This window comes from Triticum dicoccoides, chromosome 3A (genome assembly GCF_002162155.2).
Source record: "Triticum dicoccoides isolate Atlit2015 ecotype Zavitan chromosome 3A, WEW_v2.0, whole genome shotgun sequence".
NCBI lineage: Eukaryota > Viridiplantae > Streptophyta > Magnoliopsida > Poales > Poaceae > Triticum > Triticum dicoccoides.
This window is the reverse complement of record NC_041384.1, coordinates 401,862,970-401,881,294: the sequence shown is the minus strand read 5'-3', so window position 1 is coordinate 401,881,294 and position 18,325 is coordinate 401,862,970.

Sequence of the window (18,325 nt, the reverse complement as noted above, 5' to 3'; positions counted from 1 at the left end):
GAGTCCGTTCGGGGCTCCGGAGAGGGGGATTCGTCGCCGTCGTCATCATCAACCATCCTCCATCACCAATTTCATGATGCTCACCACCGTGCGTGAGTAATTCTATCGTAGGCTTGCTGGCCGGTGATGGGTTGGATGAGATTTATCATGTAATCGAGTTAGTTTTGTTAGGGTTTGATCCCTAGTATCCACTATGTTCTGAGATTGATGTTTCTATGACTTTGCTATGCTTAATGCTTGTCACTAGGGCCCGAGTGCCATGATTTCAGATCTGAACCTATTATGTTTTCACGAATATATATGAGTTCTTGATCCTATCTTGCAAGTCCATAGTCACCTACTATGTGTTATGATCCGGCAACCCCGAAGTGATGACCATAGTTTGAGGAGTTCATGTATTCACTATGTGCTAATGCTTTGTTCCGGTTCTCTATTAAAAGGAGGCCTTAATATCACTTAGTTTCCAATAGGACCCCGCTGCCACGGGAGGGTAGGACAAAAGATGTCATGCAAGTTATTTTCCAGAAGCACGTATGACTATATACAGAATATATGCCTACATTACATTGATGAATTGGAGCTAGTTCTGTGTCACCCTATGTTATGACTGTTACATGATGAACCGCATCCGGCATAATTATCCATCACTGATCCGGTGCCTACGAGTTTTCCATATACTGGTTTACGCTTATTTACTTTCCTGCTGCTACTGTTACAATCACTACAAAATACCAAAAACATTACTTTTGTTGTCTTTACTTTTGTTGCCACTACGACCACTATCATATTACTGTGCTACTAAACACTTTGCTGCAGATACTAAGTTTCCAGGTGTGGTTGAATTGACAAATCAGCTGCTAATACTTGAGAATATTCTTTGGCTCCCCTTGTGTCGAATTAATAAATTTGGGTTGAATACTCTACCCTCGAAAGCTGTTGCGATCCTCTATACTTGTGGGTTATCAAGACTAATTTCTAGCGCCGTTGCCGGGGAGCATAGCTCTATTCTTTGAGTCACTTGGGATTTATATCTGCCGGACATTATGAAGAACTTGAGAGATCCAAAAAGCAAGATCTATCCCTCAACTACGAGGGGAGGTAAGGAACTGTCATCTAGCTCTGCACTTGATTCACCTTCTGTTATGAGTAAGTTTGGGACACCTACACCTGCTTCTGCTATTCGTTCTGATATGTCGCATGTTATTGATGATGCCACTTCTGCTATGCATGATACTTATGATGAAACTGCTTCTATGCCTGATACTACTGTGCCCCTTGGTGAATTTCTTGATGAACAAATTGCTAGGGCTAGAGAAAAAGAAATTATTGAATCTGAATACGATGATGATAGTGATGATGAAAATATGCCTGTTATTCCTGAGGGCTATCTTTTTGATATGGAATCTTCTGCCGCTATTTTAGCTTGCAAAGATAGATATGAGCTTAAGAGGTTATTAATTAAATGGAACAAAGAATCACTTAGAGATAAAATGAAACCTGACCCTGCTTTTGCTACTTCACCTATATGTGTTCCTGATAAGGATTATGAATTCTCTGTTGATCCTGATATAATTACTTTGGTAGAATCTGATCCGTTTTATGGCTATGAATCTGAAACTTTTGTGGCACATCTTACTAAGTTAAATGATATAGCTTCCCTATTCACTAATGATGAGAGATCGCGTTACTTTTATATACTCAAAATATTTCCGTTCTCATTAAAGGGTGATGCTAAGATACAGTTTAATTCTCTTGATCCTGGTTGTGTGCGTAGTCCCCAGGATATGATTTATTACTTCTCTGCTAAATATTTCCCTGCTCATAAGAAATAAGCTGCTTTGAGGGAAATATACAACTTCGTGCAAATTAAAGAAGAGAGTCTCCCACAAGCTTGGGGGAGGATTCTCAAGTTACTTAATGCTTTGCCTGATCATCCTCTTAAGAAACCCGAAATACTTGATATCTTTTATAATGGACTAACGATGCTTCCAGAGATTACCTGGATAGTTGTGCTGGTTCTCTTTTCAGGGAAAGAACACCGGATGAAGCTGAAATCCTATTGAATAATATGTTGACAAATGAAAATAATTGGGCACCTCCTGAGCCAGCTCCTGAGCCAATTACTGAACCTATTCCTAAACCAACTCCGAAGAAGAGAGGTGTTCTATTTCTCAGTCCCGAAGATATGCAAGAGGCAAAGAAATATATGAAAGAAAAAGGTATTAAAGCTCAAGACGTTAAGAATTTACCTCCTATTGAAGAAATACTTGGTCTTAATATACCGCCTGTTGAAGAAACATATGATCTTAATTCTTTATTTATTGAAGAACCCCCTGATCCCGATATCCCGACACAGGTAGTAAAGGTAAATTCTCTCTATAGATATGATAAAGCTGAAGTCCCTCCTACTAAAATTGCTAGTCAGTGCTTGGATGAGTTTGATAACTTTATGTTTAAGCAAGACGACTTCAATGCTTATTTTGGTAGACAATTAAAAGAAAATTCTTATATGATTAGACGCTTGGATGATTATATGGCTGATATTAAAGGTGAACTTAAACTTGTTAGCAAACATGCTTCTATGGTTACCACTCAAGTAGAACAAGTACTTAAGGCTCAAAAAGAAGTGCTTGATGAAATGAATAGTAAGAAAAATGATTATGCTGTTAGAGTGGCTGCTAGAACTGGTAGAATGACTCAGGAACCTTTATATCCTGAAGGCCACCCAAAGAGAATCGAGCAAGATTCTCAGAGAAATAATATTGATGTTCCTAGTTCTTCTAAAAGGAACAAGAAGAAAAATGATAGAACTGTGCAAACTTCTAGTGAACCTATTGCTGAACCACCTGATAATCCAAATGATATTTCTATGTCTGATGCTGAAACACAATTTGGTAATGAACATGAACCTAGTAAAAATATTAATGATGATGTTCATGATGATGCTCAACCTAGTAATGATAATGATGTAGAAATTGAACCTGCTGTTGATCTTGATAACCCACAATCAAAGAATCAACGTTATGATAAAAGAGACTTTGTTGCTAGGAAACATGGTAAAGAAAGGGAACCTTGGGTTCAGAAACCCATGCCTTTTCCTCTGAAACCATCCAAGAAAAAGGATGATGAGGATTTTGAGCGCTTTGCTGAAATGATTAGGCCTATCTTTTTGCGTATGAGATTAACTGATGTGCTCAAAACAAATCCTTATGCTAAATATATGAAGGATATCATTACTAATAAAAGAAAGATACCGGAAGCTGAGATTTCCACCATGCTTGCTAATTATACTTTTAAGGGTGGAATACCAAAGAAACTTGGAGACCCCGGAGTACCTACTATACCTTACTTCATTAAAAGAAATTATATTAAAATTGCTTTATGTGATCTTGGAGCCGGTGTTAGTGTTATGCCTCTCTCTTTATATCATAGACTTGACTTGAATAAGCTGACACCTACTGAAATATCTTTGCAAATGGCTGATAAATCAACTGCTATACCTGTCGGTATCTGTGAGGATGTGCCTGTTGTGGTTGCAAACGTTACTATTTTAACGGACTTTGTTATTCTTGATATTCCTGAGGATGATAGTATGTCTATTATTCTTGGAAGACCTTTTGTTAATACTGCAGGGGCTGTTATTGATTGCAACAAAGGCAATGTCACTTTTCATGTTAATGGTAATGAGCATACGATACACTTTCCGACGAAACAATCTCAAGTTCATAGTATCAACTCTATTGGAAAAATTCCATCGATTATATTTGGAGGTTTTGAATTTCCTCTTCCTACTGTCAAGAAGAAATATGATATTTTTATTATTGGCGATGTACATATCCCCGTTGAGGTAACTTAGTGTTATTCGAAATTTCTCTGGTTTCATGATTATCGGAATGAGTTTGTTAACAAGACTTGATCAACCTTGTTAGTGGATTCTTTTTGATGAGCATGAGATGGATGAAACTAGAAGCACAACCTTCTGTACCCTTTCTATATTTTCTATTATTTATATTAAATAAAGTAAAAATAGTATTTTCTGTCTATTTCCTAACTTATCCGTGCAATATAAAAATATCCCGAAAATAAAAGTCCTCAGAATTACATGCCAATTTAATATGATTTTTTCGGGAATATTTGAGGATTTACTGTGCAAAAATTACCGCGGGAGGAGCTGCCACCTGGCCACGAGGGTGGTGGGCGCCCCCCCTAGGGCGCGCCCCCTACCTCGTGGGCCCATGGTGGCCCTCCTCCACTTATCCCAGCACCCATCTTCTTCCTCTATCTCACACAAACCCGAAAAACCAACTCAAGCACGAGTTCCAGCCACTTTTGCTGTGATTTTTGATCTCCTTGCTCAAAGCACCTCTCGCAAAACTGCTTGGGGAGATTGTTCCTTGTTATGTGACTCCTCCATTGGTCCAATTAGTTTTTATTCTAGTGCTTTATTCCTTGCAAATTTGTGCTGCATATGTGACCATGTTCTTGAGCTTGCACGTCAAATTTATATGGTTCCAAGTAGTTCTAATGCTTGATTTAGGCTCTAGGCACTTGTAGGAGTAGTTGCTATCAGTTTTATTGAAGTTGGTTCACTTTTGTTTGAAGTTACTAAAAATTTCAGATTTTTTCAGAGAAAAACAATATGCTTAGGAAGATGTTCCAAGGTGGTTCCTCTAAGAAGCAGGGACCCAGGATTGCTATGCGCGATGCTGACGAGGATCCACCAAGAGACGCTCCAGTACGACCTTGCGAATGGCCGTCGGAAAATTTTATGGACCGTGCGGGAATTAAATAAGAATTCAAAGCATATTTACGCAATGCCGGTCTTGAGGATTTTGAGGCTAACAAATGCCCCCAGTATCATGATCTCACAAGTTCATTTGTGAGGAGGTTTGAGTATTCATCTTCACGTAATTCTCCTTCAGTCATGTTTGATCTCTATGACAAATCTTATACCATGGATTTAGAGGATTTCACTTCTGCTTGCAAACTTCCATCATGGGGTAGTGTTAGGGATCCCCCTAAATCTGAATTTAGAATCTTTCTTGCTAGTATAACTGTGGGGGAATCTAGAGATATAACGCAGACTACCATAGGGAGCATTCACTTTCCTGCTATACATTATTTTGCTCTCTTCATCGGTAGATGCATAAATGCTAAGGATGAAGCATGTCACATGTGTGTCCCTGATCTCAGCATTCTTAGGAGTGCTGTGTTAGGAGACCAATCTTATCATATGGGAGCCATTGTAGCTCGTAGGTTGCATCATAATAGACATAATGGAGATTTCTTTGGAGGAATTTATGCAACCCGCTTAGCTCATTTTCTTGAGATAGACATTCGTGAGGGTGATATGAAGTTGCCTCCTACATATTTAGATTATGACTCTATGGCTTCGCACCAGTTTGTTGAGAGGCCTGAATCACCTCTCTTATATCGTTTAATTTTTGATAAACGACGTGTTTTCCGTACTACTCGCCCTGCTCCTGCCTTCTTTGATTCACAGACAAAAAGAAGATATGTTATTACCAGAGAGGAGGCAGAAGAGTACGAGAGGAGAGCGGAGGCAGCTCGACTCCACGCTGCAGCTCAGCAGGCGATAACCGCTGCACATCAGTATGATCCCAACTATTCTTCCTCATCACAATATGACCCCAACAACTATTATTATGGATATCTGCCAGGCCAGCCATGGCCATAGACCAACTTAGGCCAAAATCCTAAGCTTGGGGGAGTACGTATTTCTCACCGACATTACATTTATGTTCACACACACTCATTGCTAGATGTCGGTGCTCATACTTTTTCACTGTAATATCCATGCTAGTTTATTTTCTTTTTCCTGCTTTCTTCTTGTGTGTTTGTTAAACCTTAGAAAAACCAAAAAATTAGTAGTAGTTTATTTTTCTGCTGTAGTAGTAATAATTAAAAAGAAAACCCAAAAATATTTCCCGTTCTTCTTTTGCTTGTTGGGAGCTTTCCCGTGTAAATAGTTTTATTTCTTTTCTTTGGGGGTCGGTAGGAGAAGACCATAATTAAATTGTTGAAGTGGCTCTTATATGCATTATTGTTGATTTAACCCAGAGCCCATATTGCCTTGTCTTCTCCTGTCTATTGAATGCTCGCAGATTCTAGCTTAGTCCAATGCACGTGCACCCTTATTATTATTCACACCGTTCGGTCGTGCAAGTGAAATGCAATTATGATGATATATGATGGACTGACTGAGATGAGAAAAGCTGGTATGAACTTGACCTCTTTTGTTTTTGTAAATATGATGAGTCCCTCATTCTTGATTCAGTTTATTATGAATAAACATGTTTGCAATGACAATTAGAGATCATAGTTGCTTGTGCCATGCTTGATTAGCTATGAGTTATAATGGTTTACCTTGTGTGCCAACATGCTATTGAGATGATTATGATGTGGTATGATGGGGTGGTATCCTCCTTTGAATGATTTAAGTGACTTGACTTGGCACATGTTCACGCATGTAGTTGAAACAAATCAACATAGCCTTCACGATATTTATGTTTATGGTGGATTATATCCTACTCATGCTTGCATCCAATGTTTATTAATTTTAATGCATGTACATGGCTGTTGTCGCTCTCTAGTTGGTCACTTCCCAGTCTTTTGCTAGCCTTCGCTTGTACTAAGCGGGAATACTTCTTGTGCATCCAATCCCTTAAACCCCAAAGTTATTCCAGATGAGTCCACTATACCTTCCTATATGCGGTATCTACCTGCCGTTCCAAGTAAATTTGTATGTGCCAAACTCTAAACCTTCTATTTTGTATGCTCAAATAGTTCATGTATCAACCAAGGGTGTCCTTATCTTCCGTGTTAGGCGGGTTATTCTCAAGAGGAGTGGACTCCGCTCCTCACTCACGAGAAAATGGCTGATCACCGGGATGCCCAGTCCCATGCTTTATGCAAACTAAATCAAAATTAATTGCAAACAAAACTCCCCCTGGGACCTGATGTATGTTGGAGGCACTCGTTGTTTCGAGCAAGCCATGGATTGATGCTTGTTGGTGGAGGGGGAGTATAAACTTTACCATTCTGTTTGGGAACCACCTATAATGTGTTTAGCATGGAAGATATCGCCATCTCTTAGTTGTTACGTTGACAATGAAAGTATACCGCTCAAAATACAATTTATCTCTATTTCAAAACCGAGCTCTGGCACCTCTACAAATCCCTGCTTCCCTCTGCGAAGGGCCTATCCATTTACTTTTATGTTGAGTCATCACCCTCTTATTAAAAAACACTAGCTGGAGAGCACAACTGTCATTTGCATTCATCGCTGTTAATTTATATTGGGTATGACTATGATTGGATTCTTTTACCATGAATTACAATGTCTAGTCAATCCTTGATCTTTAAGGGTGCTCTGCATTTATGTTTTGCGGTCTCAGAAAGGGCTAGCGAGATACCATCTTGTTATATCATATTATGATTGTTTTGAGAAAGTGTTGTCATCCGAGATTTATTATTATGGCTTGCTAGTTGATTATGCTATTGATATGAGTAATTGTGAGACCTGATAATTATTGCAAATGTGGTTAGTTATGATCTATGCTGAAAACTTGAATTCTGACTTGACATAGTTACAACAACAAGAGCAAACAAAGTTTGTAAAAGTTTTTCTTTCTTTCTTTCAGTTTGTCAACTGAATTGCTTGAGGACAAGCAAGGGTTTAATCTTGGGGGAGTTGATATGTCTCCGTCGTATCTACTTTTCCAAACACTTTTGCCCTTGTTTGGGACTCTAACTTGTATGATTTGAATGGAACTAACCCGGACTGACGCTGATGTGCAGAAAACAAATATTCTCGGAATGACCTGAAACTCCACGGAACATCTTAGAAAAAATAATAAAAAATCCTCGCCAAAGATGAAGACCAGGGCCCACACCCTTCTCACGAGGGTGGGGGCACCCCCTAGGGCGCGCCCCCTACCTCATGGGCCCCCTGGATGCCCTCCGACACCAACTCCAACTCTATATATTTGCTTTCGCAGAGAAAAAATCAGAGAGAAGAAATCATCGTGTTTTACGATACGAAGCCGCCGCCAAGCCCTAAAACCTCTTGGGAGGGCTGATCTGGAGTCCGTTCGGGGCTCCAGAGAGGGGGATTCGTCGCCGTCGTCATCATCAACCATCCTCCATCACCAATTTCATGATGCTCACCGCCGTGCGTGAGTAATTCCATCGTAGGCTTGCTGGCTGGTGATGGGTTGGATGATATTTATCATGTAATCGAGTTAGTTTTGTTAGGGTTTGATCCCTAGTATCCACTATGTTTTGAGATTGATGTTTCTATGACTTTGCTATGCTTAATGCTTGTCACTAGGGCCCGAGTGCCATGATTTCAGATCTGAACCTATTATGTTTTCACGAATATATGTGAGTTCTTGACCCTATCTTGCAAGTCTATAGTCACCTACTATGTGTTATGATCCGGCAACCCCGAAGTGATGACCATAGTTTGAGGAGTTCATGTATTCACTATGTGCTAATGCTTTGTTCCGATTCTCTATTAAAAGGAGGCGTTAATATCCCTTAGTTTCCAATAGGACCCCGCTGCCACGGGAGGCTAGGACAAAAGATGTCATGCAAGTTATTTTCCAGAAGCATGTATGACTATATACGGAATACATGCCTACATTACATTGATGAATTGGAGCTAGTTCTGTGTCACCCTATGTTACGACTGTTACATGATGAACCGCATCCGACATAATTATCCATCACTGATCCAGTGCCTACGAGTTTTCCATATACTGGTTTATGCTTATTTACTTTCCCGCTGCTACTATTACAATCACTACAAAATACCAAAAACATTACTTTTGCTGTCTTTACTTTTGTTGCCGCTACCACCACTATCATATTACTGTGCTACTAAACACTTTGCTGCAGATACTAAGTTTCCAGGTGTGGTTGAATTGACAACTCAGCTGCTAATACTTGAGAATATTCTTTAGCTCCCCTTGTGTCGAATCAATAAATTTGGGTTGAATACTCTACCCTCGAAAGCTGTTGCGATCCCCTATACTTGTGGGTTATCACTAGGTTGAAGACATTGCTTGAAACAGGGATGTACGAAAGTCTCAACGGGCATCAGACACTATGTGATGTCCTCAAAAGGCAGATCCTGAACCGAAACCCTAGGAAAGAGGGTCTAGGGTTCGAAAGGAAAATGAATGCTGATGGCTCTTACTGGAAACCTGAGCAGTACCCCAAAACCACATGGGTTGCTGCAAAGGAACCTTCAGTGGATCCATCCACCCTGTCTGGCTTCACTTGTGCTAATCCCATTGTTATTGATGAATCCTTTGATGCAAACTATAAATTGTTTAAGAATCAGAATGGTGAAGTGTTTGCCAGGTATATTGGTACTAACTGCAGGAATGGGCCACCTATGAAGAAAGTCTGGGTGCCGAAAAGGTTGTTGGAGAATCTTCCTGTGAATGTCATCATGACACCACAAGTGAAGAAGACAAACCCCAGACCACAGGCTTCATATGGTCCAAAGGCTTCATACAGACAAAGGACTCACCTGAGTCGCACTAATGCAAATGTTTTGCAGGGAAACCATACTCAGGCCTATGAATTTGAGCGCGTTTCGTCAAACCGCCATGTTCACAAGACCAAAATACTCTGCTTATTCATATGAGTACTATTGTCCACCTGCAAGACTTTTTGCTAGGGCTCCAAAGCCAAAGTTCTCAGATGCTGCACTTAGACTCATTGCTTCGAAGCCACCCTTGAAGATGTGGGTGGCTAAGAAAGCTTAACTCTCTTTTGCAAGGAAGGGTCTTCAGCCGAAAATCAAATTCGTCTGAAGCTATTGCTGGGGACCTTAAACATCTTGTAGGGCGCAAGATCAAATGCCCAAATGGTCTTATTATGTATTTTGTTCCTGAGTCGCTTGCTACTTGACCTATCAGTCCTAACCTCGATCTAAGATTTCATAATCCACTTTCTCGTCAAATGTTTATGCTTCACAATTCTCTTCGTGAAGCCTATCCCCCTAACTGCACTGTAGGGTATGACACCAGCTGCTTCAGAGGATTATTGATAGTGGGTGTACTAATCACATGACTGGCAAGCGAAGTCTTCTCATGGACTCAACTTTACGTCCATCTAACAAGAGTCACATCACATTTGCTGATACTGGTAAAAGCAAGGTATTGGGTCTAGGTAGAGTTGCAATCTCGAGGGATCAACACATGGATAAAGTAATGCTTGTTGAATCCCTTGGTTTGAACTTAATGTCTGTCTCAGTGCTTTGCGATTTAAACATGATTGTGATATTTGGAAAATATCGTTGCCTTGTTCTAATGGAATCTGACAAGTCTCTAGTCTTTGAAGGGTATCGGAAAGATGATTTGTACGTGGTAGATTTCTCAGCAGGACCACAACTTGCCGTATGTCTTCTAGCAAAAGCTTCAAAATGCTGGCTCTGGCATCAGAGGCTAGGGCATGCTGGCATGAGGAACTTGCACACTCTTGCAAAGAAGAAGCATGTCATAGGCATCGAGGGCGTCAAGTTCAAGAAGGATCACTTATGCAGTGCCTGTGAAGCAGGAAAGATGACGAGGGCCAAGCATCCCTGAAGACAATCATGACAACGACTCAACCCTTCGAACTGCTCCACATGGACCTCCTCGGTCCCACTCACTACTCAACTCTTACTACTACTTCTTGTCTCTATGGCTTTGTCATTGTTGATGATTATTCAAGATATACTTGGGTGCATATAATCCTCTACAAGAGTGAAGTGCAGGATGTCTTCAGACGCTTCGCCAATCAAGCCACGAACAAATATGGCGTCAAGATCAAGCACATCAGAAGTGACAATGGCACTGAATTCAAGAACACCAGCCTAGACACTTATCTTGATACTTTGGGCATCAGTCATGAATTCTCAGCTCCGTACATGCCGCAGCAGAATGGCGTCATGGAACGCAAGAACAGAACACTTATGGAGATGGCCCGGATGATGCTTGATGAATACAAGACTCCAAGAAAGTTCTGGCCTGAAGCCATTGATACTGCATGCCATATATCAACCGTGTTTATCTTCACAAGCTTCTGAACAAGACATCCTATGAGCTCCTTACTGGCAAGAAGCCAAATGTCAGTTACTTCAGAGTATTTGGTGCCAGGTGCTGGATCAAGGACCCACATCACACTTCTAAATTTGCACCGAAAGCACATGAAGGTTTTATGCTTGGATATGGAAAGGATTCACACTCCTACAGAGTCTTCAACCTCTTTCACTATAAAGTGGTTGAAACTGTGGATGTGCGGTTCGATGAGACTAATGGCTCGCAAAGAGAGCACCTGCCAAATGTGCTAGATGAAGCTCCATCCAGTGAAACCATCAAACTCATGGGAACTGGAGAAATCATACCGTCTGAAGCTCAGCATGAATAGGAACTCATCATCTCTGCACCAGATCAACCTGAAGACAATGATTAGCCTGACGACAATCCTTCTAACAATGACAATGATCAGCAAGAGCAAAATCTTCATCCTGTTCATCCTCGTGTTGCAAATGAAGTACAGATTGAGAGAATAATTGATAGCATCAATGCACCAGGTCCACTCACTCGTTCAAGGGCAACACAGCTAGCAAATTTCTGTGGGCACTTCGCATTCGTCTCAATATCTGAACCCAAGAAAGTTGATGAAGCCTTCATGGAACCTGAATGGATTCAAGCTATGCAAGAAGAGCTTCAATAGTTTGAGTTGAATAATGTATGGGAACTAGTTAAGCGTCCTGATCCCCGTAAGCACAATATAATAGACACTAAATGGATATATTGCAACAAGCAAGATGAGCATGGTCAAGTTGTCAGAAACAAAGCTCGTCTCGTTGCTCAAGGATACACTCAAGTTGAAGGAATTGACTTCGATGAAACATTTGCTCCTGTGGCTAGGCTTGAAGCTATACGCATACTGCTGGCCTGTGCAAATCATCATAACATTCTTCTGTATCAAATGAATGTGAAGAGCATTTTTCTCAATGGCAAGATTGAAGAAGAAGTGTATGTTGCACAACCGCCTGGCTTTGAAGATCCAAAACATCCTAACATGGTCTACAAACTCAACAAGGCACTGTATGGCCTTAAACAAGCCCCTCGAGCTTGGTATGACACACTCAAAGACTTCCTGAAGAGCAAAGGCTTCAAACCTGGTTCCCTGGATCCCACTCTCTTCACGAAGACATATGATGGTGAACTGTTTGTGTGCCAAATATATGTGGATGACATTATCTTCGGCTGCACTAACCAGAAATACAGTGAAGAGTTTGGATATATGATGCAAGAGCAATATCAGATGTCCATGATGGGTGAGCTGAAGTTCTTCCTTGGTCTTTAAATAGGCCAGCAACGCAACGTCATCTTCATATCTCAAGAGAAATACCTCAAAGATTGCCTGAAGAAATTTGGAATGCAAGACTGCAAAGGCTACACGACGCCAATGCCAGCCAAACACCATCTGGGTCCCGACGACAATGGTAAAGAGTTCGATCAAAAGGTATACCGCTCCATGATTGGTTCTTTGCTTTATTTATGTGCATCTAGGCCAGATATCATGCTTAGTGTTTGCATGTGTGCCTGGTTCCAAGCGGCACCAAAGGAATCACATCACTTAGCTGTGAAGCGAATTCTTAGATATTTGGCTCACACCCCAACACTAGGATTATGGTATCCAAAGGGCTCAGAGTTTGATCTAGTTGGATTCTCGGATGCTGATTATGCTGGTGACAAGGTGGATCACAAGTCTACATCAGGCACATGCCATTTTCTGGGACGATCACTTGTATGTTGGTCTTCAAAGAAGCAGAACTGTGTATCTCTCTCCACTGCTGAATCTGAATACATTGCTGCTGGATCTTGCTGCGCTCAGCTTCTATGGATGAAGCAAACACTCAAAGACTATGGCATTCATCTGAAGCAAGTGCCACTCTACTGCGACAATGAGAGCGCCATCAAGATTGCCAACAACCCAGTTCAACACTCGAAGACAAAGCACATTGAAATTCGTCATCACTTTCTCAGAGATCATGTTATGAAGGAAGATATTGATATCATACACGTCAACACTGAAGAGCAATTGGCAGATATCTTCACAAAGCCCTTGGATGAGAAGAGGTTTTGCAAGTTACGGTGTGAGCTAAATATCTTGGAATCCTCAAATGTCCTGTGATCAGGCACACTTCCTAACACTTGTGCATGTTGATGACTTAGATGTGCAACACACGAAGTAACGTATGTCTTCAATCAATGAAGACTTGCATTCTGAGTGTGAATACATTAACGTGGAATTTGACTTCAAAGCGCCACGAAAGTTGTGCGCCGTGTCTGGGTCTAATACTTCCTATACGGTGGGTAACGCCACCACAAAATTCTTCCCTAAGAAGTGTTTCTCACACGGCGTTACATTTGAAAAGTCTTCGCTTTCTGTTTGTCTTCAATGTTAACATGACCTCATGTTTATCTTCAACATACTGATTTGGTTTCTGTCCTCTACAACATTCACTTATAGCTATGGCTTCTTTCTGAATCTTTTAAACTAAGTGAATGTGATCGGACCCTAACCCCTCTATGCTTCTTTCCTAAGTCTATCTATCCAAATCATATGCATTCTATTGACACTGTCAAAATGTCTTCTCTGCATCCTTGTTAGTAGAAGACACAGAGACAAACATTAATCCGTTTTCAATGCTAAATCCTTTCACCTGAAACCCGGAGAAGTGGGAACGACCACACGACAATTCAGGCGTGCGTGGGAACGTGGAACAACCTCCGATGTGTTGCATGATAGCCATGTGTCCTTCAGATGTGAACCACCAGGGGCACCTGTGTAATAACACTGTGTCGTCCCTGTCCCTATAAATACACGCCTCACCAAAGTCATTATCCTTTCTCCCACTCTCGCACAAACCCTAGCGCCACCGCTAGCCCTCGACGACGCCGGCGACGAAGCGCTTAGCTGTCGCAACCTCACCGACGCCGTCTTCACGCCGGCCGCGGACATCGTCTTCTCCGCTGTCGCCGTAGGTGTCCTCCATCACCAAGTTAGGGATGGAAGATTGAACTGCTCGGCCTCCTCTCCCGCTCTGTCTAGCAGTTCTTAGAGTGGTAAATAAAACCTCCTTTTTACGGTCTCTTTGATCCGATAGATTCATCCTTTTCTACCACAAGCAGTTTCTATTCACACAAGTTGGATCTATTTCATACTGCATCTCATAATATGCCAAGTATGTTCACTTATGCTTCACAAAGTAGTTAGATTCCTCACTTGTACTTATTCATGGATTCGTACAAATCTGGAACCAACTCTCTATCTATGAGTGAATGCCTTTGCACTATGAGGTCAATGTCTTCTAAACTGATTTATCTTCAAAACCTTCTGAGAATGCATATGACCTCTTCCCCTTCCCTCGCACCTTAATGCTGTCACAGGTACATGTCCGTGGGAGAATCCCTTGGTTCTCATAGTCTGCATTCATTTGCAGAATTCTTACATCATCATATAAATTCCCCTGAAGCCAGTTCTTGTCTGACCAGTAGACGGAAGACTTTGACAGTTTTGAAGCCTTTCAGTCCAGACTTCATGGCACCAGAAAAATCTGCAAGGAAGGGTGGCAGGCAGCGTCATGGCAACACCTCAAGAGATTTGCCTCCTGACCTCTATGAGCTGTACAAGACAGATCCAGAGGAGGACTACAATCAGCGGAAAACTCGAATCCAATGGATTCGAAGAGATTGGGCAGAACAATGGTTCAAGTACAGGTTCGCGACCCAGGAGTATGCTGAGAAGAATGCCATCAAGCGACCGTGGGGAGACATCCTATACAAAAATCTTCAACCCAGGTCCAGAGCCGAAGCCATTGAACAAGGCTTCTATCCTTGTATGGTCCGTGGACCACATCCTGCAGATGCAGACCCATCGTCATTGCTATGGTGTCGTGACGACAATCTGTTCAAGCGCAACCTTCAGTTTGCCAGGAACTCGGCCAAAGAAAACAAGAAGTCGCGGGGCTTAGACTTCAACCCAGGTCCCTCTGATCCTCGTGCCGATGGCTCACGCGAAGCTGAACCCAATCTTGTTGGGCCCTTCTACAACCTGGAAGGTCTCGTCACTCATATTATGGTTCAAGGGACAGTCATGGATCAACCTGCAGACGATGCTGAATCTGATGAAGCGCCTGCACCACCGAAGCCAAAGAAGCTGAAGAAGCCTAAAGCTTCAAAGCCTGCCCCTGCACCAAAGGTCTCACGGGTGAAGCCTCTGGCCACTGCACCTCCTGAACACAGTGTGCAGTCTGAAGATCTGTCAGGCATCTCGAAGCCCTCCAAAATGAAGATGCCCATGCAACCCACCAGCCAAGCACCGACCCCTACTGCTGTTCTGTGAAATGAGAATGACGCCATTGATCTGTCCAGCGACGACAATCTTGGCGATGACGCTCTTGAGCAGTTGATCAAGAGCAAGCAAGAGGCAGAAATCTTCAATGACCTTCCTCTCTTTGATGTTGAAATCATCAACACATTCATTGATGAGTGGTTTGATAGCCCAAATGTTAGCTTTGATGATCTTCAGCTTCCCGTTGGCCTCAGTGTCGCCTTCCACGGAGCCATTGCTGCTGAGCTGGCTCTAGCTCAGAAGATTGTTGAGCTGAAGCATAAGATAGATTATGAAAAGGCTCAGTTCAAGAAGCATATGGCCAAGCTCAATGTTGAAGACATTCAGAACTTCCAGACCATGATGCATGAGCTTAAGGAAGCATTCCGAACCAAACGCGAAGAAGCTAAAGGTTCTCGTGAGCACATGAAGGATCTTGCTGCTAAATGTGTCCAAGGATACAATGAAGCTGAAAAGCGCAAGGCCTTGGGGCGACCAGGCATCGACCCCAGAATGGCAGCCAAGAAGAAGAAGAAGCCAGCTGTGGCAGAACCCGAAGCACCAAGGCAGGAAGTACATCCAATTGTCTTCCCAGCCAGTATGACAGGCTCGAAGCCTAAGGTCCCCATAGTGGCTTCAGAACTGAAGAAAACAAGGGCAGCTGAATCTGAAGCCATAAAGCGCAAAACCAAGGGCATCACTGATGATGCTCCTCCAACTAAGAAATGTAAAACCGAGAAGAGAGATCGGGCTGCTCCCACAGAGCCCCTTGAGGTCCAGCCAATCTCGGTGGCTCGTCCTGCGTCTGAAAATCAAGAACGCCAAGTGATAGTTCATGAGCCTACTTCTCCAGAGGCTCCTGAAGCTGAAGACAATCCAGCTGTTGACCCCACCGCAGCTGAAGACATTGGTCCTCACGACAATGTTGAAGATGATGAAGTCCCTCCTTAGATCGAGCACCAATTGGTATCATTGCCTGTGCTCACGCACAGCGAACTCATCAGCATTGGTCATCCTCTGACGCCAACTGCTTAGGATGCATCGTGGGCTGATCACCCACAACGACAAGACACCCCAAGTTCTCCCCAACCGCAAGCTACCTCACCAGTGCAAGATGACGATGACTTTGAGGCCCAGCCCACTCTATCTCTGCAAGCGTTGCTAGCATTACGCAGGCTTCGCAAAGGACCAAGGCCCCAAGTCACTCCCACTATGCACGTGGCTAAGTCTGAAGCCAAAATGGCTGAAGATATTCCGGCTGCATCAGGCGATGAAGAATAAGAACCAAGAGTTGAAGCAGAAAGAGTTGCTACACCCCTGTCCCACCAAGATGTTGTTCTCGAGGAGAACGTGTCCGACCCTCCAGCTCCTGAAGTGGAGGTTAACAATCCTGAGGTGGCCGCCAACATCACCGCTGAAGCCAATGATGTTGTCATGGCTGAAGCTAATGCGGCGCCTGAAGCTACTACGGTGCCAGAAGTCCACGCGCCTAAAGCCATTGCAGCACCCGAAGCCAATAATGAAGCACCTGAAGCCAATGTGGCCCCTGAAGCTCATGTCAACAACAATGCCAATGCTCCTGTTCCCCCTCCAAGACCTCATACAATTGAGCTGGCATTTGATCGTGGTCAGCCTGTTATGGTCCGCTGGCCCATTCTGGTTCCTCCACCTGCTGCGGGTCCACAATTTGAATATCATGTCGAGCACAGACCTCAAGTCCAAAAGCCCAAGCCAAGACTTCCACGATTCCCAGACACTGCAACTTCACCTGGGGTCTTCAATGTGAGTGGCTTCGTGGCACATAACACCTTCTTCAACAGCGCCAAGAACCCTTATACCAAACCTCGCATTTCATCAGACCGGTTCTGGAGCTATCAGCAGCGCAACTACTATTCCTGCGTCCTATACAATCAAGGGCGCATATTTCCACATATGCGCCTCGACTCTGAAGCTATAGCTGGCCTGCCATGCCTTGAAGAAGCGTTGGATTGCTTCAGAGATACTGGACTGCTCCAGTTTGTCACTGTTGGTGTCAAAACCGGCGGATCTCGGGTAGGGGGTCCCGAACTGTGCGTCTAGGCAGATGGTAATAGGAGGCAGGGGACACAATGTTTTACCCAGGTTCGGGCCCTCTTGATGGAGGTAAAACCCTACGTCCTGCTTGATTAATATTGATGGTATGGGTAGTACAAGAGTAGATCTACCACGAGATCAGAGAGGCTAAACCCTATGGTATGATTGTTCTTCGTCCTACGGACTAAAACCCTCCGGTTTATATAGACACTGGAGAGGGTTAGGGTTACGCAGAGTCGGTTACAATGGTAGGAGATCTACATATCCGTATCGCCAAGCTTGCCTTCCACGCCAAGAAAAGTCCCTTCCGGACACGGGACGAAGTCTTCAATCTTGTATCTTCATAGTCCAGGAGTCTGGCCGAAGGTATAGTCCGGCTATCCGGACACCCCCTAATCCAGGACTCCCTCAGTAGCCCCTGAACCAGGCTTCAATGACAACGAGTCTGGTGCACAGATTGTCTTCAGCATTGCAAGGCGGGTTCCTCCTCCAAGTACTTCATAGAAGATTTTGAACACAAAGGTAGTGTCCGGCTCTGCAAAATAAGTTTCCACATATTTCCATAGAGAGAATAATATTTACACAAATCTAATATGCTGATGTATTCCGTAGCATGACATCACACCACGGCAAAGTCTTTATTCGAATTGTTTTACTGTCCCACCTCAGCGCATTTAGCGAGGCGGTTTCCTTGGCACGTCTTGTCAAAGCAGAGATCGTGTCCCCTTATTCCGGGATTCTCATCAATACGGGCGTGGGTAACCCAACCGCGCCATTGATTACGACGCTTGGGAGATAAGTGAGTTTTACCAGGCTGGTGGGGACG